The sequence below is a fragment of the Mobula birostris genome, chromosome 14, assembly GCF_030028105.1.
Source record: "Mobula birostris isolate sMobBir1 chromosome 14, sMobBir1.hap1, whole genome shotgun sequence".
Taxonomy (NCBI): Eukaryota; Metazoa; Chordata; class Chondrichthyes; order Myliobatiformes; family Myliobatidae; genus Mobula; species Mobula birostris.
In genome coordinates, this window is record NC_092383.1 from 57,442,578 (window position 1) to 57,467,786 (window position 25,209).

At 44.9% G+C, this 25,209-nt stretch overlaps 1 long non-coding RNA gene across 1 annotated transcript in view; it reads right to left on the minus strand.

Moving 5' to 3' along the window:
- Window positions 1-22,674, minus strand: part of LOC140209921 (uncharacterized) — a 40,935-nt gene extending 18,261 nt beyond the window's left edge. Inside the window, exons 1-4 of the long non-coding RNA XR_011889105.1 lie at window positions 21,668-22,674; window positions 13,765-13,905; window positions 9,389-9,590; window positions 1,410-1,555 (exon numbers count right to left, since the gene is read on the minus strand). This is a non-coding gene — a long non-coding RNA (uncharacterized lncRNA). The remainder of the gene's footprint in view (window positions 1-1,409; window positions 1,556-9,388; window positions 9,591-13,764; window positions 13,906-21,667) is intronic.
- Between the last annotated feature and the right edge of the window lie 2,535 nt (window positions 22,675-25,209).

The window sequence follows — 25,209 nt, forward strand, 5'->3', positions numbered from 1 at the left end:
GATCTCGTCCATCTATCACTTCCAAGCTTCGTAGTTCATCCCCTTTCACACATCTACCCACCAACCACTCCACCCCCGTCCTCTCGCCTTCTTCTTCTGGCTTTTGCTCCCTTACTATGCCATCCTAATGAAGTGTCTTGGCTGAAATGTTGACTGTTTATTCTTGTCCACAAATGCTGCCTGACCTGCTAAATTCCTCCAGTATTTTGCGTGCGTTACTCTCCACAGCTTCACATCAACACCCCCTTTATTCTACCACTAACCTACCCACTAATGGCTATTGACAGTGGCCAATTAATCTAAAGGCCTTTAAAGCCACCAACATAACCAGGGAATCCTACCACACGAGTCATTCTCTCTTCTCCCCATTCCTGTTGGACAGAAGATATAACAGCTCAAGAATACAAGCACAGCTACAGCCCAATGTTATAAGACTTTTGAAATGTCCCCTCACCAGTGGGAGGTGGTGCTTTAGCACTGCTGGCCCACCACTTCGAGGGAGTCTTGATCATAAGCTGGCCGAGACTCCTGAAGACAGGTGACAGATCAACTGATGATCCCACTGGTGATAGCACAGGACAGTTAACATCTTAGTCCACATGTATCTTGTAACCCGTAATCCTTTGTACGACATCTCTTGTCATATGTAAAGTACATGTGTGAACAGGGGCAAAGAAAAACTTACTTGCAGCAGCATCACAGGCTCATAGTATCAGATCAGTAGCACTCCTTAGAAAATAAAATTATGTGCAATGTATTGAAGAAAGAGCATAATTACAAAAAACAAGGTCCATTTCGGTGATGTGATTTATGCAAAACAATTGTTCGCTGTATCTCATCATGTGTGAGAATAATAAACCAATTATTAATAAGTGGAAGGAAACTGAAGCTCTCAGGGTAAACCCTACGGTGACAGGGAGAAGCTGCAAACTCCACACAGACGGCATCAAAGGTCAAGGGGTGTAGTGGTTCGTGCAACACAATTACAGCTTGGGACATGGGTGCTTGGACCGGTAACCCATCTGTAAAGAGGTTGTACATTCTTCCCGTCAGTGCGTGGGTTTCCTCCAGGTGCTCCGGTTTCCATCCACAGTCCAAAGACGTACTAGTTGGGAGGTTAGTTGGTGTTTGTAAATTGTGCTGTGATTAAGCTAGTGTGAAATAGGTGGGTTGCTGGGCAGCACGGCTCAATGGGCCAGAAGGGCCTGTTCCACGCTGCTCTCCAAATGAAATAAGTAAATTATATACTGGTGCCTTGATGTAGAAACTCCACTGGCTTCAGCATGGAGCCATATCAGGAATCAGGGACTAATCGCAGGCAGGTTTGTTGCTCTGGACAAATACTTCTGTAAACTTTCTTTAAACATGCTGCGTCTCCCATCATCCCTCCAAAACTTGTCAATACTCACAGACTGATTCCTGGGCAACATCAAGATCTTTTCGGAATTGTACCACACTCTCCGACAGTCATCCTGGTGTTTGTAAAAGCGGGACTTCATCCATGAGCCAGATTTCATCTTCTGTATGCCCTGAGCATGGCTTTCATACCTTCATCCTTGATGAGGAGAACAGAGAGGAAGCGTCAGTCAAAGAGATGTTGTCAGGGAAGGGGAGGGTGGGATGCAGGGTAGTGAAGAGGAAGACCAGTGGGGGTTCAGATGGGACGGGCAAGTAGAGAGTGGAGAGATAGGCATCAGGAGTTGGGAATTAGGAAGGTAGGGGTGAGCAACAGAGAGAAGGGGAAATTTGTTAATGTATGGGAAGGTCAAAAAATTGCATTGAATGAGACTGAACACATTATGGGCCTTTCAGCCAACAATATTGTGCAAACCGTTAAGCTGCTCCAAGAACAAACTAACCCTTCCCTCCTACAGTAGCACTCAATTTTTCTATCATCCATATGACTCTAAGAGTTTCTTCAAAGTACCTAATTTATGTATCCCTTATCAATCTCTGGGGTTGTTCACCATACCCATCAGAGTCTGTAAAAAAAAACCTTGGTTACCTCTTATACATAACTTTAAATTACTCCACTTGTTATTCACCATTTCCGCCCTGCGAAAAAGCCTCTGGGTATCCACTCAATCAATGCCGGTTATGATTTTGTAAACTTCTATCAAGTTACCTCTCATTCTTCTTTACCCTAAAGTGAAAAGCCTCAGTTCACTCATCCTATCCTCAGAAGACAATATGAGGATAGGTTGAATAAGTGCAGGCAGCAACCTGGTGAACATCCACTGCACAACAGATAGAGAGAGTAGGAACAATAATGGTTGAGTAAAAATTCTAACTTCTGATTGATCTTGGAGTTGGTTAAAAAGTTGGCACAACATCAAGGGCTGAACAGCCTGCTGTAACGTTCTTGTAAAGAGTCCAGCAGAGGCTCAGCAGAGTGGTTCCAGGAGAAAAGGGTTAATGTTTGAGGTGCGTTTGAAGGCTCTGAGCCCGTGCACACTGGAATTCAGAAGAACGAGGGGATCTCATTCAAACATTGAATATTGTCATAGCGTAGATGTGTAAAGGATGTTTCCTGAAGTAGAAACTCTTAAAACTGAGGGAACAGCCTCAGAACGGAGGTACATCCATTAATAACAGAGAGGAGGATGAATTTGTTTTGCCAGATGGTGGTGAATCTGTGGAATATAAAGGCGGGAGGAGAAGATGGCGGTGTGACGCAGCGCGTGCAGCCTCTCCGGTGAAATGATATCGTATTTGTTAAATAGGGTACCGTGCACAATTCTGATTTGATGGAGACAGCCGTGAGAAGCATGGAGGAACTTCTGCAGAAACTTCTGAAATGCCCGGTTCGCTGCTGCTTCTACTGCGCTGTTGAGAATCTCCAGAGGGAAGGCCGCAAATCCTCGGCTTTACCTGTTGCCTGTTGCCGGGGCCGGGGTCGATGCCCTCGGCAGAGATGGTGCTCGGTGTCGGAGGGCTGGTCGGAGGCTCGAAGTTTTCGGACGACTCAGAGTTGAACTGTGGTCGGGCGTGGCAGGGGGAGTTTTCATCCTTCTCCTGTCTGTGTGAGATGTGGGACTTCTGAAAGACCTTGAACCTTTTTTTTTTTACCGTGCCCATGGCCTGTTCTTCATCAAGTTACGGTATTGCTTGCACTGTTATAACTAGATGTTATAATTATGTGGTTTTGTCAGTTTTTCAGTCTTGGTCTGTCCTGTGTTTCTGTGATATCACACCGGAGGAATATTCTATCATTTCTTAATGCATGCATTACTAAATGACAATAAAAGAGGACTGCGTGTCCTCATGATCTAATCTAATCTAATCGAATATTTTGCCACAGACAGCTGCACAGGGTAAGTCACTGGATATATTTAAAGCACAGTTTGACAAGTTCTTGATTAACCTATGCGTCAAAGGTTACATGGAGAAGGCGCCAATATTGGGTTGAGAGGGATAATAAACCAGCCATGATGGAATGGCAAAGCAGGTTTGATAAACCGAATAACCTGATTTTACTACTATGTTTTATGTTCCAAGAAAGGTGATGAGAAGAGGGCAAAGATGAAGTGGGGGTGGAAGGTGGCATGAGAAGGCAAAGGGAGGGGAGCAGAAGGCCAGAAATGGCCACAGATGTTGTTGGGGTGGGGGGGAACAGACAATTTAAGGATAAGGGTGAGGAAGGGAAAAGTTAGACGGGAGCAGAGAGTAAAGTGGAGAAGGGTAAAAGCTGCAGGGGAGAGGGCAGGGAGCTGAACTACTCTCATCGTATACGACAATCACACATTGACTGTTTCACCATGTGCAAAGTCGAGCTACTGGAGAAACTCAGCAGGTCAGGTCAAATCTATTCAGCAGAATGATCTCAACACGAATTTTCAGCCATCCATTTCTCTTCTTCGATGCTGCCTGACCTGCTGAGTACCTCTGGTTCTGCCTGTTTTCGCACTCCACATCCCAGCATTTGCTGCCCCTTGTGCCTCTGTTTTGATGACGACCATTGTGTATCATGAGATAACCTGTGGTACTTTGGGCTGAATGTCATTGTCTGTATGGTAGCAATCAGTTACCCAAAGCCCACCTCTCTTCATCGAAAGTGAACAAGCACCAAGATGTCTGGTATCACTGAGATGGCAATGTCTCAATCCGAGGGAACACAAGGCCCTTTAGGCTCTTCTGAGACCTTGAAGATTCTGGTCCAAGCACACAGACACAATGGCTGCAAAGCCCACTGGCACCTCTCCTCCCTCAGGATGCTAAAGAAATTCAACAAGTCCCCTTTGACCCTCACCAATATTTCTGAATACATCATGTAGATGTATTGAGACTACAACAGTATTGAGAGTCAAACTATTGAACGCTTCTCTTGTACACTACAAATTGCACATGACCACATAATCTATCACATCATGGTCTTGCAGCTGCACTGCACGTTCTCTGTAACTGTAACACTTTATTCTGCATTCTCTTATTGCTTTTCCAGTGTACAGCCTCAATACACTAATGTGATAAAATGATCTACATGGATGGTGTGCAAAGCAAAGTTTTATCAGTGCATCTTGGTACATGTGACAATAATAAACACTTATAGTTATTGAACTGTCTCTAGTTGTTGCCATCTTGCAGAAACGTGAGACGCCTTCTGCTGTCAGGACTTTCAGTTCCCAAAGGACAGAGGATGCATTCTCCTGCATGGTGGGGAAAGAAAGGGTTAAATGATGGATGAATGTGGTGATGAATACCAGTTGATTGGACACCCTGCTACTGAGATATAGATCACGTTAAACGACGGTCCATGGAAGGTGGCTTTTCACTAAAGTACAAAGTAAAATTGTGACAGATTAGAAAACAAAAAATATCGGTTGGATGGAATGTTCTAAGATTGCATAACAAAGGACACTCTTAAAAGAGTCAAGTACCCACTCTGCAGAAATCACAGTCGAGGTAATGAGAGACTCTATCCAGTCTGCTAACTGTCTAGAAAATGGAACAGAACAAATCTGAAAAAGGCTCTTTGCCCCACAATACGTGGCCAAAATAATTAAAATAATAATGAATTCCTAACTAACCTACTCTCTTCTGCCTACACAATATCCATATCTCTCCATTCCCTACACATTCACGTACCTATCGAAGAGCCTTCCAAAACACCTCTATTATAGTTTCCGTTAGTACCATACCTGGCAGCCACCACTTTCTCTGTGAAAAACAACTTGCTCCACACATCTCCTTTGAATTTACCCTTTCTCATTTGAAATGCATGGCGTACACACCATTATCCAGTCTGAGTATAAAACTCCATTCTGGAACTAATATCAGCCAGTGCTCTTTGGCACACCAGACATTCCCTCTTCGGCCGGTGTCTCTCATGCAGTAAATGCTCAGCTAAGATTGTAATTTTGGATTCCCAACTGAACCACATCTGTCTTAAACCACTGCTCTTGGAAGCAAAATCAGTGTCATCCCAAAGTAGCTTTGGGGCCCCTGTTGAAGGCAACAAATCTATGACACTTCATGGCCTGTCAGATGCTTTAACGAGCTGCAGCCTCCCATCTCATACAGTAGTTGTCAGTTTGTGCAACACTTCACTGTGCCAGCATTCACTAAATGGGGTTCAATTCCCACTGCTGTCTATAAGGAGTTTGTACATTCTCCCCATGGCTGTGTGGGTTTCCTCTGAATGCTCCCATTTCCTCCCACATTTCAAAATCATACAGATTATGCTTAGTACAATGTGGGACTGCCATGTTGGTGCTGGAAGCATGGCGACTCTTGTACGCTGTCCCCAACAGAGTCTTCAGACTGTATTTACCATCGACACAAACAACATATTTCACCCTATGTTTCGGTGAAATTGTGACACATAAAGTTAACCAGAAATCTCTCCTCTCTTGCTTAAACCTATGCCCTCCAGTTGTTGATTCAGCAAAGCTAGGAAAAAGAGAGAGTACCATCACCCTATCTGAGCTCCCTATGATCTATAAGATCACCATCAGTCTCCAATGAATAAAGCCCTCAGCTGACCAATATTGAAGATCTAAGATGCAGAAGTTCAGCTTATATTTCCATCTGTCTTCACTGTGACTCAGCACTCTTGGTTGAACTCTGATGTTTTGTACTCATCACTGTATTTATTGCTGGAATTATTAACATCTGTACTGTTTACTTTGTCTCCTTTCCATGAGCAAGCAATTCCATTGTTTCAGTCACGTAAACCAAGATGCAAATTGTACATAGTGAACCTCAGGCATTTTCCCTTCACTGATATCAGTAGTGTACTGGATGAGATAGTGCCAGCCTAACTTTAGTAAAGAAAAAAAAGATTTCCTTGTTTTCTTATATATGTATGTATCAAAACATACAATGAAATGCATAATTTTTTGTCAATAACCAACACGTGTGAGGATGAACTTCCTTACCACTGACTCAAACTGCAAGTTACCCTTTAGGGAATCCTGCATGAGGTCACACAAGTCCCTTTGCAACTCTGATTTCTGTATGTTCTCCCCACTTAGAAATTCCTTGAATAGTACAAAGCCGGACACTGGAAGAAGCTGGTACATCGTTATTGAGTCCTTCCTTAAGCTCTTTTGAACATGGTTACCAAGACATGTTTCAAACAAGCAATAGTTCAGAACTCCCTCTTTTAGTTACTGGCTCGGGTATCACTATTGCGTAGTCATTAGTGAAATCGCTTTGCAATGCCAACGATCACAATGGGGCTCAATTCCCACCCATGTCTGTAAGGAGTTTGTATGACTGCATGGATTTCCTCTGGGTGCTCCAGTTTCCTCCCACAATCCAAAGATGTATAGGTTCAGGTTGGTGAATTTTCGGAATACTACGTTGTTACCAGAAGCATGGTGACACTTGTGTGCTGTCCACGAGCACATCCTCGGACTGTGCTGTTCGATGTCGCAAAATAATGTATTTCACTGAATGCTTCAATATACATGTGATAAATAAAGCTAATCTTTAAAAGACTGGCCTCAATTCCTTCTTTGAGCGAGGTAAAGAGGGAGAAGGAGGTCGCGAGTGAGACGCGAAAAGAGAAAGATGAAATCAGCATCACCCAGGAACAGGGAAGTCAGCACCAGTATTCAAGTCAGAGTCCCCTTTCTCCTTATTAATTCTACCTAAACCTTACAGAAGTGCAAAAGGTACTCGGAAGTACAGCAAATGATCACTTTACTAAGTATACCTATAGATCTGCTTGTTAATGCAAATATCTATTCAGCCAATCATTTGCCAGCAACTCAATTCATAATACTATGCAGACTGGTAAAGAGGTTCAGCTGCTGTTCAGACCAAACATCAAAATGGGGAGAAATGTGTGGATGATTGTTGATGCCAGGCAGGATGGTTTGAGTATTTCAAACTGCTGATCTCTTGGGCTTTTCACGCACAATAGTATCTCCGTTTTACAGAGAACAGTCGGATAAACAACAACAACAACAAAAAACATCCTGAGTGGCAGAACTCTGTGCAAAAGCGCCTTGAAAATGAGAAAGTTCAGAGGTGCAGGCCCAGACTGGTTCAGGCTGACAGGAAGGGAACAGTAACTCAAATAATCACACGTTATAACAGTGGTGTGAAAAACAGCATCTCTGAACGCAAAACATGTCAAACCTTGAAGGGATGGGTGACAGCAACAGAACACCGTGAACGTTCATTCAGGAACCACTTTATTCGATACAGGAGACCATTGCGTTAATTTTATATTTAAAAAAATTGATATAACACTTTTCCCTAAACACTTAATCGCTCGAACTCGCTCACACACAGGGAGATCGATTTTACTATCATTTTTACCTTCACCTACTCCGTAAGAGTTGGGATTGGGCCTTCAGCATTTTTTACGAGATCTCTTCGGGCATTGGTTTCCAAACTCTGGAAACCCTCTGGTGCCTCTGCATCGCCAGATTCTTTTTCCATGCCACTTTCTGACCTCTTGGTTGTCTCCTTTTGCAACTTGAACCCCCACTCCCGCAGCTTTCTCTCCCTCGCTTTCACCGCCCAGCCCGGCCCTTCCCTCGACCATCTGGTGCCACCCGTCCCACCCCCCGGCCTCTCCCCTTAATCCCCTTCAGATCTTTCTTCCTCTTTGGAATGAACTGATCCTGCACCTTCTGCATTATTCCCAGAAATACCTGCCATTGTTGTTCCACTGTCATTCCTGCTAGTGTATTGTTCCATTGAACTTTGGCCAGCTCCTCCCTCATGGCTCCATAGTTCCCTTTGTTCAACTATATTACTGACACTTCCGATTTTCCCTTCTCCCTCTCAATTTATAGATTAAAATTTATCACATTATGGCTACTACCTCCTAATGGCTCCTTTACTTCGAGGTCCTTGATCAAATCAGGTTCATTACACAGCACTAAATCTAGAATTGCCTTCTCTCTGGTAGGCTCCAGTACAAGCTGTTCTAAGAATCCATCTTGGAGGGATTCCACAAACTCCCTTTCTTGGGGTCCAGTACCAACCTGATTCTTCCAGTCTACCTGCATGTTGAAATCCCCCATAACAACTCTAGCATTACCTTTGCGACATGCCAATTTTAACTCTTGATTCAACTTACACCCTACATCCAGACTACTGTTTGGGGGCCTGTAGATAAACCCCCATTAGGGTCTTTCTACCCTTAGAATTTCTCAGTTCTATCCATACTGACTCTGCGTCTCCTGATTCTATGTCCCCCCTCGCAAGGGACTGAATATCGTTCCTCAGCAACAGAGCCACCCCATCCCCTCTGCCCATCAGTCTGTCCTTTCTATAGGACGTATACCCTTGAATATTCATTTCTAGGCCCTGTCCACTTGAAGCCATGTCTCTGTTATTCCCACATCATACTTGCCAATTTCCAACTGTGCCTCAAGCTCATCTACTTTATTTCTTATGCTTCGTGCATTCATACAGAATACTTTTAATTCATTACTCCCCTCACCTTTCGTATCAATTCCTATTTCACTTGGCCATACTGTACGATCCCTTCTTGAGCTTTGTGCTCCGTTGATTCTGTTGTCTTTCTTATCTTTTCTTATTCTCACTCCATCCTTATATTTCCAGTTCGTCTCCTCCCCTCCACTACTCAGTTTAAACACACACGTGTTGCAGTGGCAAACCTGCCTGCCAGAATGCAGGTCCCCCGCCTATTAAGGTGCAATTCATTACAATTCATTGCAATTCTGTACAATTCATCCTTATGCCAAAACATACCCCAATGGTCCAAGAATGTAAATCCTTGCTTCCTGCACCAGTTCCTCAGCCACACATTCAGATCCATTATCTCCCTGTTCCTGCCCTCTCCAGCACGAGGAACTGGAAGCAAACCAGTGATAACCACTCTGGAAGTCCTGCTTTTCAGCCCTCTTCCGAGTGATCTTCTATTATTTTTAATGAAATTACAACAAGATATTCAAAAACTCACAAGTTGCTCCCTCTTGTTCATGCTGGAGTCTCGTTTCTTGAGTTTGGTGAAGTGATAGTTCCAGTGTCAGGCCTCCTTGGTGTTGGTGGCCACCAGGTCCAGGTTCCTTCCTGCCTTTAAAGCTGATTGTGAAGCAGCGGTCGGTGGGCATTTCCATGGCATTCTGCTGCATGCCCTCCGACTGGTCACCGGGCCTCAACTCCTGGATGTCATTGATCGAGATCGAGATGACAGGGTTCAGGGGTGGTGGTGGGAGAGGGGGAGTAAAATAACAGCAAAGGTAAGAACAAGAGATTCGGATTCAGAGGCATAAACACAAGACATTTTGCAAATACTACAGTAACACATACCACATGTTATTTATTTATTGTTTTATTAAGAAATATTGTATGGATCAGGCCCCTCGACCCAAAGAGCCGCTCTGCAATGCAATCCACCTATTTCACACCAGTATAATCACAGGATATTTACAATAACTAATTAACCTACTCATCAATACGTCTTTGGATTGTGGGAGGAAACTGGAGCACCCAGAGGAAACCCTCGTGGGCAGAGACAGAAAGTACAAACGCTTATAGATGATACCGGAATTGAAATCTGAACTCTGATGCCGTGAACTGCAATACCATCATGCCAACTGCCACACTGCCATGACGCCCTAAAATGCCAGGGGAACTCAGCAGGTCAGGCAACAACTATGGAGAGGAATAAAGAGTCAGAGTTTCAGGCTGAGACCCTTTATCAGGAGTCCTGATATAAGAGCTCGCCCTGAAATGTCAGCTCTTTATTCTCTGCATATAGAGCTCCCTAACCTGCACATTCAGATTTTTGTCTCACATGTACATCAAAAGATACAGTAAAGAACCTCTCTCACCCCAAACATGCACATTTCTCCCCGTTCCCGTCAAGATTAAAAAAAACTTGAAATTTCTGGTGACCTCATTAAAGGAAGAATGTGTAAGCTTTGAAGAAGGTGCAGAGAGATTTATCAGGATGCTGCCTGGACTGCAGGGTACATCTTAGGAAGATAGGTTCTGCAAGCCAGGTTTTTTTTCTTCGGAGTGAAGGAGGATGAGAGGTGACTTAATAGATCTGTGCAAGATGATAAGAGGCCTAGATAGAGTATTTATACACAGAGACATTCTCCCATAGTAGAAATGACAAATACAAACTTTCAGGTGACTGAAGGAAGCTGGAGGGTGATGTCAGAGAAAAGTTCTTCACATGGAGAGTGGTGGGTGGGTGCGTGGAACACCCTGCCAGGTGTAGTGGAAGAGGCATTTAAGAAACTCTTAGACAGGTACATAGATGATACAAAAATGGTGGGCTATGTGGAAGGAAAAGGTTAGATTGATGTTAGATAAGGTTAAAAGGTCAGCACAACAAAGGGACTGTATTCTGCTGCAGTGTTTCCTATTCTGTATCATAGGCGTCTTGAATGGCACTTCTATGATAAAGATAAATTTCAACCTCACAATCTAGTTTGTCTTGACCTTACACCTTATTTTCCACTTTCACTGCACTTGCTCTGTAACCGTATTCTACATTTTGTTATTGCTTTTCCATTTACACTATTTCAATATAATTATGTTTTGAAATGATACAGTTGAAGTATCAGTTCACTGTCATACAACTGTGCACGTGTATGCAGCGAAATCCAACAGTGTTCCACTGGAACCAAGGCGTCAATCACGGAACAGAATACAAAAATAAATTAATGAAGTGCACAACAGAGCAAAAATATTGAAGTATTGTTCATGAGCTTATACCTAAAAAGTTGAGTGTGAGTCTTCAGACTCCTGCACCTCCTCGCTGATTGTAATAATGGAAACAAGACATGTCTTGGGTGGTGGGGATCTTTAATGACGGATGCAGCCTTTCTGAGGCATCGTGCATTGAAGATGTCCTCGACGCTTGGGAGGTTGGTGTCCACGATAAAGCTGGCTAAATGTAAAACCCTCTGCAATCCTGTGCAGTGGCTCATCCATAGCAAGGCAGTGATGCAACCATTTAGAATGCTCTCCATAATACCATAACACATAGGAGGAGAATCAGGCCATTTGCCTATTGAGTCTGATCAGCAATCTGTACGTGGAAGAATTGGGAGGCTGGAGAAATCAATTGGAGGGCATGCAGGTAAGATGCAAGAATGTTCATATGGAGCACAAGTAGTAGCAGGGATCATTGGGTTGAATAGACTGCTTATACTCCAACTTTCTGATGTGCCAGTGAATGCACTAAGAAAATAGTCAACCTGTCATCAAAACTTCACCATTTAGAAACAAGATTATTTGTTTTCCTGAAAGCCTTCAACACACCTCCACAAATAGTATATTATCAGTATCATATCTCATCTGGCAAATCTGAACTGTTAGCTCCTTCACTGTGACCTGTCTTGAGCCCTGCATATAGATGCAATAACAAGGAAAGCATCCCAGTGTCCTTAATTTCTCGGGAGTTTAAGGAGGTGTGGATGGTCATCAAACAATATTCTGGATGTACTAATGAAATTATTATTCTGGCTTTTGCTTCCTTCCTATGCCATCCTAATGAAGGGTCTTGGCCCAAAATGTCAGCTGCTAGTCCATAGATGCTGCCTGATCTGTTAAATTCCTCCAGTATTTTGCTACGAGCCTGTGATGCTCCACAGTTTCACCTTAACTCCCCCTAGATTCCACCACTCACCTACCCACTAATGACTATTGACAGTGGCCAATTAACCTGAAGGCCTTTAAAGCCACCAATGTAACCAGGGAATCCTACCACACGAGTCATTCTCTCTTCTCCCTGTTCCTGTTGGGCAGAATATATAACAGCTCAAGAATACAAGCACACCTACAGCCCGATAATAAGACTCTTGAAATGTCCTCTCAGACAGTAAAAATGTACTGTAGATCTCACAAAGCACATGACTAGAACTGATGCAAAATGACATATTTCACTGTGTCTCAATATACATGTGACGAATACACTCCATGGCCACATTAATTGTTCCTGTACCCTAATAAAGTGGCCACCGAGTGGACACCCGTGGTCTTCTGCTACAGCAGCCCATCCACCTCAAGGTGCAATGTGTGGTCCATTCAGTCATACTCTTCTTATAGCACTGTTGCAACTTGTGCTTAATTGAGTTACTGTCACCTTCCCGTCACTTTCAAGTAGTCCGACCATTCTTCTCTGACCTCTCTCATTAACGGGCATTTCCTCCCACAGAACTGCTGCTCACCAGATCTTTTTAGCTTTTCACATCATTCTCTGTAAACTTTAGAGACTGCTGTGCATGAACATCCAGCAGATCAGCAGTTTCTGAGATACTCAAATCACCTCATCTGGCACCAGCTATCACCAATATTCAAATTCACCAAATCGCATTTCTTTCCCACACTGATGTTTGGTCTGAACAACAACTGAACCTCTTGACCACATCTGCATGCTTTTATGCATTGGGTTGCCGCCACATGATTGGCCAATCAATTATTTGCATTAATGAGCAGGTGTACAGGAGTGCCTAATAAAATGGCCATTGAGTGTGTATTATGCATATTGGTATTCTTTTTCCCTTGTACGACCTCAATGTACTTACATTTTTAAATAATCTGTGTAGCTGTCAGTTGTATTTATTGTCATATCTAAAGTAAATGTGTGAACAGGGGCAATGAAAAACTTACTTGCAACAGCAGCACAGTCTCATAGTGTCAGATCAGCAGCATTCACTAGAAAATAAAATTATATGCAATGTACTAAAGAAAGAACACAATTACAAAAAAAAGGTCCATTTTAGTGCACAGTTCTTCGCTGTATCTCGTCATGTGTGAGAATAATAAACCAATTATTAATAGGTGGAAGGAAACTGAAACTCCCAGGGCATACCCTTCGTCGACAAGGAGAAGCTGCAAACTCCACACAGACAGCATCAAAGGTCAAGGGGTGCAGTGGTTCGTGCAACACAATTACAGATTTGGGTGTGGGTGCTTGGACCTGTAACCCACCTGTAAAGAGTTTTCACATTCTTCCCATCAGTGCGTGGGTTTCCTCCGGGTGCTCCGGTTTCCATCCACAGTCCAAAAACATACTAGTTGGGAGGTTAGTTGGTGTTTGTAAATTGTGCTGTGATTAGGCTAGTGTTAATTAGGTGGGTTGCTGGGCAGCACGGCTCAATGGACCAGAAGGGCCTGTTCCACGCTGCTCTCCAAATGAAATAAGTAAAATGTATACTGGTGCCTTGATGTAGAAACTCCACTGGCTCCAGCATGGAGCCATATCAGGAATCAGGGACTAATCACAGGCACGGTTGTTGCTCTGGACAAATACTTTTGTAAATTTTCTTTAAACATGCTCCCTCTCCTATCATCCCTCCAAAACTTGTCAATACTCACAGATTGATTCCTAGCCAACATAAGGATCTTTTCGGAATTGTACGACACGGTCCTGGTGTTTGTAAGTGCGGGACTTCATCCATGAGCCAGATTTGATCTTCTGCATATGGTTACCCCTCAGCATGGCTTAATATCTTCATCCTTGATGAGGAGAACAGAGAGGAAGTGTCAGTCAAAGAGATGTTGTCCCGGAAGGGGAAGTGGGATGCAGGGTAGTGAAGAGGAAGACCAATGGGGGTTCAGATGGGGTGGTCAAGTCGAGAGTGAGAAACTGGAGAGATAGGCATCAGGAGTTGGGAATTCGGAAGATAGGGGTGAGCAATGGAGGGAAGGGGAAATTTATTAATGTACGGGAAGGTCAAGAAATTGCAATGAATGAGACTGAGGAACACAGCATAGTATGGGCCTTTCAGACAACAATATCGAGCAAACCACTTAAGCTGTTCTAGGATTAATCTAAGCCTTCCCTCCTACAGTAACACTCAATTTTTCTATCACCCATATGCTTTGAGAGTTTCTTCAAAGTACCTATTTGATCTATCTCTACCTCTATCCCTATGGTGGTTCAGCATACCTACCAGGCTCTGTGAAAAAACCATTCTTACCTCTTTCTGCCCTGGGAAAGAGCCTCTGGGTATCCAAGCAATCAATGCCGGTTATGATCTTGTAAACCTCTATCAAGTTACCTCTCATGCTTCTTCATCATAAAGAGAAAAACCTCAGTTCACTCATCTTATCCTCAGAAGACAATATGAGGATAGGTTCACAAGTCCAAGCAGCAACCTGTTGAATATCCACTGCACAATAGATAGGAGAGAGGAGGAACAGTAACGGTTCAGTGAAAATTGTAAGCTTTTGATTGATCTTGGAGATGGTTAATACGTTGGCACAGCATCAAGGGTTGAAGGGCCTGTTGTGATGTTCTAAAAAGAGTTCAGAAGAGGCTCAACAGAATGATTCTGGGAGCAAATCCCGAAGTTCCAGGAGGTGAGTAGCTGGGTGACTAATAGAAATAGAAATAGGCAGGTAGAGCAGAACACACCTGTGGCCATCCCCTCAAAAATAAGTATACAGCTTTGGATACTTTCGTGGGGGATGACTTCCCGGGAGAATGTCACAGTGACCAGGTTACAGGCACTGAGTATGGGTCCGTGGTACAGAAAGGGAAGAGAGAGAAGGTGGGTGCGGTAGTGATAGGGGACTCAATAATGAGGGGGAACATGAAAGGGGATGCAGTGGATGTTGTATATTTGGACTTTCAGAAGACTTTTGACAAGATGCCACACATGATCCTGTCTACCAAGTTAAGAGCCCACGGTATTACAGGAAAGTTACTAACATGGTTAGAGCATTGCCTGATTGGTAGGAGGCAGTGAGTGGGAATAAAAGGATCCTTTTCTGGTTGGCTGCCAGTGACTGGTCATATTCTACAGGGGTCGGTGTTGGGACCACCTATTTTATACTGTATATAAATGATATAGCTGATGGAATAGACAACTTTGTTGCCAGGTTTGCAGATGATATGAAGATTGGTGGAGGACAGGTAGTGTTGAGGAAACAGGTAGGATGCAGAAGGATTTAGACAGATTAGGAGAAGGGGCAAGAAAGTGGCAAATGAAATACAAAGTTGGAAAATGCATGGTCATGCACTTTGGTATTAGAAATAAACGCGCAGAACATTTTCTAAGTGGGGAGAAAAGCCAGAAATCTGAGATGCAAAGGGACTTGGGAGTCCTTCTACAGAACACCCTAAAGGTTAACTTGCAGGTAGAGTCAGTGGTGAGGTTTACAACTGCCATGTTAGCATTCATTTCAAGAGCTCTAGAATACAAGAGCAAGAATGCGTTGCTGAGGCTTTATAAAGCATTGGTGAGGCCTCACATTGAGTACTGTGAACAGTTTCAGGCCTCTCATCTTAGAAAAGATGTGCTGGCATTGGAGAGTGTCCAGAGGAGGTTCACAAGGAAGATTCAAGGAATAAAAGGGTTATCATACGAGGAACATTTGATGGCTCTGGGTCTGCACTCGCTGGAATTCAGAAGGACAAGGGGGGATCTCATTGAAACCTTTCGAAGCTTGAAAGGTCTAGACAGAGTGGATGTGGAAAAGATGTTTCCTACAGTGGGAGAGTCCAATTATAACAGAGAGAAGGATGAATTTCTTTTGTCAGATTGTGGTGAATCTGTGGACATTGTTTACAACAGACTGCTGTACAGGGCAAGTCATCAGGTATATTTAAAGCATAGTTTGACAGGTTCTTGATTTATCTCTGCATCAAAGGCTCAATAATTGGGCTGAGTGATAATAAACCAGCCATGGTGGAATGGTAAAGCAGGCTTGATAAACCCAAGGGCCAATTCTGCTCCTATGACTTATCCTTTATGGTCGAAGGAAGGTACTTAGTGAAGGGCAATGATCTCAGCAGAATGATCTCAACCCGAATTTTCAGCCACCCATTTCTCTTCTTCGATGCTGCCTGACCTGCTGAGTACTTCTGGTTCTGCCCGTTTTCGCACTCCACATCCCAGCATTTGCTGCCCCTTGTGTCTCTGTTTTGATGAAGACGATTCTGTATCATGAGATGACCTGTGGTACCTTGGACTGAATGTCATTGTCTATATGGTAGCAATCAGTTACCCAAAGCCCAGCTCTCTTAATCGAAAGTGAACAAGCACCAAGATGTCTGGTGTCACTGAGATGGCAATGTCTCAATCCGAGGGAACACAAGGCCCTTTAGGCTCTTCTGAGACCTTGAAGATTCTGGTCCAAGCACACAGACACAATGGCTGCAAAGCCCACTGGCACCTCTCCTCCCTCAGGATGCTAAAGAAATTCAACAAGTCCCCTTTGACCCTCGCCAATATCTCTCAATACATCATGGAGAAAAAATCCTATCGGGATGTATCGCGGTTTGGTACGGCAACTGCTCTGCCCGTGAATGTAGGAAACTGCAATGAGCTGTGAACACAACTCAACATATCACAAAAACTAGTCCATGGATTCGGCACACAGCTCTCACTGCCTCAGTAGAGCAGCCAAAATAATCAAAGACCCACCCACTCTGCACAATCTCTCTGAAAGCATGTACCATCAGTCTCAGGAACAGTTTCTCTCCCACTGTTATAAGACTATTGAACGCTTCCCTTCTACAGTACAATTTGCACATGACCACACAATCTACCACATCGTGGCCTTGCACCTACACTGCACTTTCTCTGTAACACTTTATTCTGCATTCTCTTATTGCTTTTCCCCTGTACAACCTCAATGCACTAATGTGACAAATGATCTACATGGATGGTGTGCAAAACAAAGTTTTATCAGTGCAACTTGGTACATGTGACAATAATAAACCACTTAACAGTTATTGAACTCTCTCAAATTCTCGCCATTTTGCAGAGAAGTGTGAGACGCCTTGTGTTGTCAGTACTTTCAGGTCCCAGTCCAGGAAAAGCTAATTTATGACAGAGGGTACATTCTCCTGCATGGTGGGGAAAAACAGGGTTAAATAATGGATGGGTATGGTGATAAACACCAGTTGATTGGACACCCTATTACTGAGATCACGTTAAATGACAGTCCATGGAAAGTGACTTTCCACTAAAGTACAAAGTAAAATTGTGGCAGATTGAAAACAAATAATATTGCTTGTATGGAATGTCCCAAGATTGCAAAACAAAGGACACTCTTTAAAGAGTCAAGTACCCACTCTGATGTCGACTGCTGGCGCAAAGGCATCAGTGCCAGACTCCGGAGCGAAGGTTCCCGAGTTCAGATCCAAGCCGGGCCGCCCCTGCCGAGCACGCTTTCCATCCGGGCCGTGCTGAGCATTGAGCTAACCACTTAGCCTCGTAAAAAAAAAGGGTCGAGTCAGGAACCTTCATATCGTGACCTGGTTAATCCGAAAGGAGACCAATCCTGACACCACACACCAGACAAGAATGGCTGACTTACTGGTGCAACACGCCAAAAAAAATCCCACTCTGCAGAGATCACGTTATAGGTAATGAGAGACTCTATCCAGAGTCTGCTGACTATCTAGAAAATGGAACAGCACAGCACTGAAAAAGGCCCTTTGCCCCATCATACCTTGACAAAATAATTAAAATAGTAATTAATTCCTAACTAACCTACTCTCTTCTGCCTACACAATGTCCATATCTTTCTATTCCATACACATTCATGTACCTATCGATGAGACTTTCAAAACACCTCTATTATACTTTCCTTTAGTACCATCCCTGGCAGCTACCACTCCCTGTGTGAAAAACAACTTGCCCTGCACATCTCTTTTGAATTTCCCCTTTCTCATTTGAAATTCACGTCCTGTAGTCCATTATCCAGTTTGAGTATACAGCTCCATCCTGCAATTAATATCAAGTGTTCTTTGGCACAACAGACATTCCCTCTTTGGCAGGTGTCCCTTGTGCAGTAAACGCTTATCTAAAAACAAGTTTGTGCTTTTGGAATCTCACGTGAACCACATCTGTCTCACACATCTCTTGGAGCCAGAATCAGTATCGCCCCAAAGCAGCATGGGGGTCCCTGTTGAAGGCAACAAATATGATGCTTAGAACTGGGATAGTGTTGATGGGTCAGCATGGAGATTGTGGGCCAAAGAGCCCTTTTCCCTGTTGTGGGGCTCCATGACACTTCATGACCTCTGAGGCTTTTCACGCACAACAATATCTCCATCATACAGAGAACGCTAGGATAAACAACAACAAAAAAAACATCCTGAGTGGCAGTACTCTGTGCAAAAGTGCCTTGTTAATGAGAAAGTTCAGAGATGCATGGCCAGACTGGTTCAGGCTGACAGCAAAGGAAAAGTAACTCAAATAATCACTCGTTACAACAGTGGTGTGGAAAACAGCATCTCGGAATGCAAGCACCACACACAAAATGCTGGTGGAACCCAGTAGGCCAGGCAGCATCTGGAGGAAGAAGTACAGTCGACGTTTCAGACCGAGACTCTTCATCAGGCCTCCCTCCCGCCTCTGATCCCAGCTCTCATCCGTGCCAGGTCTTTATCATCCCCTCCAACCTTCAACTCTCTGAGGCAAAGCGCTCTGTCCTCAGTAAGGGCCTTACCTTTGTTCCCCTTTGCCCAGACCTCAGCCAGTTCTGCGTGCGCCATGATGCTGAACTCTCCTTCCGCCAGCTCCATCTTCGAGCCTACTTCTTCGGCAAGGACTCTCCCACCCCCAATGACCTCTTCTTCTGCCTTCAACCCTCCTCCTCCTCTTCATGGATACCCCGCTCTGGTCTTCTGCCTGTTCTGGATCTCTTAATTGCTAACTGCCAATGGGACATCAACCATCTCTGCTTCACCACACCTTGTTCCAATTGCAACCTCACTCCTTCCGAACGCTCTGCTCTCCACTCCCTCCGCAACAATCCTAACCTTACTATAAAACCCGCCGATAAGGGGGGTGCTGTTGTAGTCTGACAATAGTATTGAGACCTTTACCTTGCCGAGGCACAGTGACAGCTGATACCTCTTCTTATTCACCCCTCGATCATGACCCCACGAAGCAGCACCAGGCCATTGTCTCCCACACCATCACCAACCTTATCAGCTCTGGGGATCTCCCATCCACTGCCACCAACCTCATACTTCCCACACCCCGCACTTCCCGTTTCTGCCTTCTACCCAAGATCCATAAACCTGCTTGTCCAGGTAGACCCATTGTCTCGGCTTGCTCATGCCCCACCGATCTCATTTCTGCATACCTCGACACTGTTTTATCCCCCCTTGTTCAATCCCTTCCCACCTATGTTCGTGACACTTCTCACGCTCTGAATTTTTTCGATGATTTTAAGTTCCCTGGTCCCCACTGCCTAATTTTCACCATGGATGTCCAGTCCCAAAATACCTCCATCCTCCACCAGGAAGGTCTCAAAGCTCTCCGCTTCTTTTTGGATTCCAGACCTAACCAGTTCCCCTCTACCACCACTCTCCTCTGTCTAGCTGAATTAGTCCTTACTCTTGATAATTTCTCCTTTGGCTACTTCCACTTCCTCCAAACTAAAGGTGTAGCCATGGGCACTGGTATGGGTCCCAGCTATGCCTGCCTTTTTGTTGGCTTTGTGGAACAGTCCATGTTCCAAGCTATACTGGTATCCGTCCCCCACTTTTCCTTCGCTACATTGACGACTGCATTGGCGCTGCTTCCTGCAAGCACGCTGAGTTCATTGACTTCATTAACTTTGCCTCCAACTTTCACCCTGCCCTTAAATTTACCTGGTCCATTTCTGACACCTCCCTCTCCTTTCTTGATCTTTCGGTCTCTATCTCTGGAAACAGCTTATCTACTGATGTCTACTATAAGCCTACAGACTCCCAGAGCTACCTGGACTATTCCTCTTCCCACCCTGTCTCTTGCAAAAATGCCATCCCCTTCTCTCAATTCCTCTGTCTCTGCCGCATCTTCTCTCAGGATGAGGCTTTTCATTCCAGGACGAAGGAGATGTCTTCCTTTTTTAAAGAAAGGGGCTTCCCTTCCTCCACGATCAACTCTGCTCTCAAATGCATCTCCATCATTTCACGCACATCTGCTCTCACCACATCCTTCTGCCACCCCTCTAGGGATAGGGTTCCCCTTGCCTTCACCTACCACCCCACCAGCCTCCGGGTCCAACATATCATTCTCCATTACTTCCGCTACTTCCAACGGGATCCCACCCCCAAGCACATCTTTCCCTCTCCTCCCCCTCTTTCTGCTTTCCGCAGGGATCATCCCCTACACAACTCCCTTGTCCATTCGTCCCCCCATCCCTTCCCACCAATCCCCCCCACGGTACTTATACTTGTAAGTGGAACAAGTGCTACACCTGCCCTTACACTTCCTCCCTCACCACCATTCAAGGCACCAGACAGTCCTTCCAGGTGAGGCGACTCTTAACCTGTGAGTCGGCTGAAGTGATATACTGCGTCCAGTGCTCCAGGTGTGGCCTTCTATAAATTGGTGAGACCTGACGCAGACTGGGAGACCATTTCACTGAACACCTATGCTCTGTCCGCCAGAGAAAGCACAATCTCCCAGTGGCCACACGTTTTAATTCCACGTCCATTGCCCATTCTGATATGTCAATCCATGGCCTCCTCTACTGTCAAGATGAAGCCACACTCAGGTTGGAGGCACAACAAGATGAAGCCACACTCAGGTTGGAGGAACAACACCTTATATTCCATCTGGGTAGCCTCTAACCTGATGGCATGAGCACTGATCTCTCTAACTTCCATTAATGCCCGTCCTCCCCTTCTTACCCCATCCCTTATTTATTTATTATTCCCCACCCCACTTTTTTCATCTCTCTGTCCCTCTCACAATCACTCATTGCCTGCTCTCTATCTTCCTCTGGGCTCCCCTCCACCTTTCTTTCTCTCAAGGACCCCCGTCTGAAGATCCTCTCCCTTCTCCAGCTCTGTATCCCTTTTCCCAATAGACTTTCCAGCTCTTAGCTTCATCCCTCACCCTCCTGTCCACTCCTATCATTTCAGATCTCCTCTCCCCCTCCCAGTTTCAAATCTCTTACTATCTCTTTTTTCAGTTAGTCCTGACAAAGGGTCTTGGCCTGAAACTTCGACTGTATTTCTTCCCATAGACGCTGCCTGGCCTGCTGCGTTCCACCAGTATTTTGTGTGTGTTGCTTGAATTTCCAGCATCTGCAGATTTTATCGTGTTTGCGTCTCCGAATGCAAAACACGTTAAACCTTGAAGGGATGGGCGGCAGCAACAGAAGACCATGAACATTCATTCAGGAACCACTTCATTCAACACAGGAGACCATTGCGTTAATTTTATATTAAAACTAAACTTGATACAGCATTTTTCCTTGACATTTAATCGCTCAAACTCTCTCACGCACGCAGACAGATCGACTTTACGATCATTTTTACCTTCATCGACTCCATAAGATCCATGATTCGGCCTTACGTACTTTTTAGGAGATCTCTTCGGGACTGGTTTCCTAGCTCCGGAAATCCTCTGGCGTCTCTGCATGGCCCCATTCTTTATTTTTCCATGCTAGTGTCTGCTCAGTTTCTGACCACTTGGTTGTCTCCTTCTGCGTCTTGACCAACCCTTCTCCGCTCATCGATAGGCCTCTCGCCCGATACCATCCTCCCGCTCAGCCAGGCCCTTCCCCGACCCCGCAGCTCGAACTCGCTCACACACAGATAGATCTATTTTACTATCATTTTTACCTTCATCTGCTCTGTAAGAGTTGGGATTCGACCTTCTGTATTTTTTTACGAGATCAGTTCCTGAGGCTCGACTCCCTGCCTCTTTCCTCAGACCCTGGCTCCATATTCCCGCCTGTAAATTGTGGCATCCAGGCTCCAGATCCAGGTCCAGGTCCTCTGCCTCCATCGAGCTCCTCAGGATCAGTCTCCCCTCACCCACATGCAGGTTCCCTACTTCCTGATCTGATTCCCTCTCCCCTGGATCCAGGCTTCCAGCCTCCTGATTCTCACGTTTGGTTCTCCAGTCTCCCGGCTTCGCTCCCTCAGCTTGGGGCTCCGCTCCCCGACCTTCCGACTGGGCCGTGCCGCCCCAGCTTGGGGCTCCCCGGTCGCCTCCTCTCCCCCACGGGCACAATTCCCCCAATTCCTGACCTCTTGGCCACCGATTCCCTTCTCCCGCTCAGACTCCGGCTCGGCGACCCTTCCTGTCGAACACCCGGCGGGCCTAAGAGCCGAAGACGAAGGCGGCCCCGCCGGCCGACAGTCGCAGCCCCCAGCGCGGTGAGTGTGCGGACTGGCATGGGTCGGACGCGGGGCCCGTGTGTGGGGACGGTCAGCTTCGGTCTTGCAGTTATCAGACTATTGAACGGAGTGTGGCGGACCGACACGGAGGTTGAGAGAGTGTGGGGGGAGGATTGGGCCGGGAGAGCGGCTGACGGGGAGCGGAGACAACCGGAGAGTGTTGGCGCCACAGTGACGGGGCTGGCGGTTCGCAGCACCGGGAATGTGACTGAGGGCAGCCGCTGGCGGGGAATTCAAATGGGAGAAAAGTGATGGTCTGGGATGGATTTTGGCAAGGAGTGAAAGGAAAATGAGTCGGGGATGGGTAGGTTCGGATCAGAAAGGTCACCCAGTGCAGGGCATTAGGACTGGGCTAACTGATGATGTCAACCTGAAGTAATGATTATTTTCATTTCTAATTGTGATAAACAGCTTCATCACGATAGACTGTATTCATTATTCTGCCGGAATGTATGACCCTTCACCGTTGCAATGTCAGACATCCCACCCTGCAAAAACTCATTGCAGGGAGGTAGCACCACCACCCCCGCTCCCCGCAACCCCATATTCCCCCCGTCGACCTCCATAGTGCCGAGGCTGTTTAAAATGTCACAACAACATGGGTTGAATGGTCTGTATTGTGCTGTAATGTTCTATATTCTGTTGATAGATTCTTGACCTCACAATTTACCTTATTATGATTTTGCATCTTATTGTTTAACTGCACTGCACTGCGCTGTCTCTGTAGCTGTTCAACTTGCTTATTCTAAACTCGTAAAAGATCAATAATTACCGGGACCCAGTAGTTTTTGCCGCACAATATGGGACCGGTTACTTGAAAGAAACAGAATTTGAAGAATTCATTGGTCAAAGAAAGGAATTTTTGATCCACATCCAGGAAGTAGAAAAGCTTCCTCCGATTTTGAATTGTCAGAGAATCATTTGATTCTGCTTCAGCACACCACTTAAAGGGAGTTTATGAGTGGGAACAAAACTGTATGCTACTTTGTCTGTGGTGGATCCCTACTAAGAAATTACGAGTTGCAACTCTAATGAGCTAAGAGATGAGCCTTCATAAATTAGTGGGTTAAGAATAAGTCCTGTGGTTGAGAAGTGGCAGATGCAGTTTAACCCAGATAAGTGAGAAATGGTTCATATTGGTCAGTCAAATTTGAAGACAGAATGTAATATTGATGACAAGATTCTCGGCAGTGTGGAGGAGCAGCGAGATTTGGGGGTTCATGTCCATAGGACACTCAAAGCTGCTGTGCAGTTGACATTGTTGTGAGAAGGTGTATGGTGTGATAGCCTTCATCAACCCTGTGAATGAGTTCAAGAGCCATGAGGTAATAATAAAGCTATGTAAGACTTTACTTAGGCCTCACTTGGAGTACTGTGTTCAGATCTGGTCTCCTCACTACAGGAAGGATGTTGAGATTATGGAGAGAGTGCAGAGGAGATTTACAGGGATGTTGCCTGAATTGGAGAGCATGCCTTATGAGAATAGGTTGAGTGAACTTGGCCTTTTCTCCATGAGAGGTGACCTGATAGATCTGTATAAGATGTTGAGAAGCCTTGGTCGTGTGAAAAGACAGGCTTTTTCCCAGGGCTAAAATGGCTAAAACGAGGGGGCACAGTTTTAAGTGCTTGGAAGTAGGTACAAGGAGGATGTCAGAGGTAAGTTTTTTATACAGAGTGTTCTGGGTGCGTGGAATGCACTGCCAGCGACAGTGGTAGAAGCAGATACAATAGGATCTTTTAAGAGACTCTTAGATACATAGAGCTCTTAGGTACATAGTAGAGGACAATGGGCTAGGGTAATTTTGGGCAGTTTCTGGGGTAGGTTACAAGGTCAGCACAAAATGTTCACTGAAGGCCTGTAATGTGCGGTAGATTCCTCTGATTCTGTGAAGTGACAGCTGCTTGGTGCTCCAAGTATTCCACTGTTCTTGTGGTAACAGGGCAACCTACATCACTACTGGAAGCTCTCGATCTCAAAGTCACTGATATACGCATTATCTCAGAAGTTTAGTTGATAATTGTGTAAAACTAACCCAAGCTGTTTAGTCTTTCTCAACAGGTTTCTGCTGTTTGAAGCGGTCTCTCGGAAGGAGGACACGCCTTGATTCCTGGCGAGTGGGTCCTGGTCAAAAAACGACGTAAGGAACCACTCGGAGCTTGGTGGAAGGTCCTTAGCAAGTACTGTTAATTACCAATTCAGCAGTCAAGGCAGAAGGTGAAAGTAGGTGGATACACACCAACCACTACAAGTGAGGTAAAGTGACTCCAGATTAAGACACGTGCTGTGGGAGGACTTTAAGCACAAGTAATTTGTGAACTGTAAATGTGCAAAACCCAAAAATTGCTCCAACAAATTTAAACTTGTGTAAGTATTCCTAATGTATCCAATCATGTCAGAATAGTATAGATGCCTTTAAGAACCCATATTCCTTTTGTTACTATATGATCAAAGTAGTTTTTAATTACTCTGTAACGTAGAAACTTCTAAGATTTTCTGTCTCTGAATTTTCAGATGCAGTGATTGTAACATACTACCTTATTGAATAAAATGGAGGACTGTTGGAATTGATTTTATTTAATACTTTTTTAAAGATATCAGGTGAATTAATGCAAGACTAAAATCGAGTTTTAATCATAGTTTTTTGTTGACATAAGGTTTGTCTCATTTGCCTTTA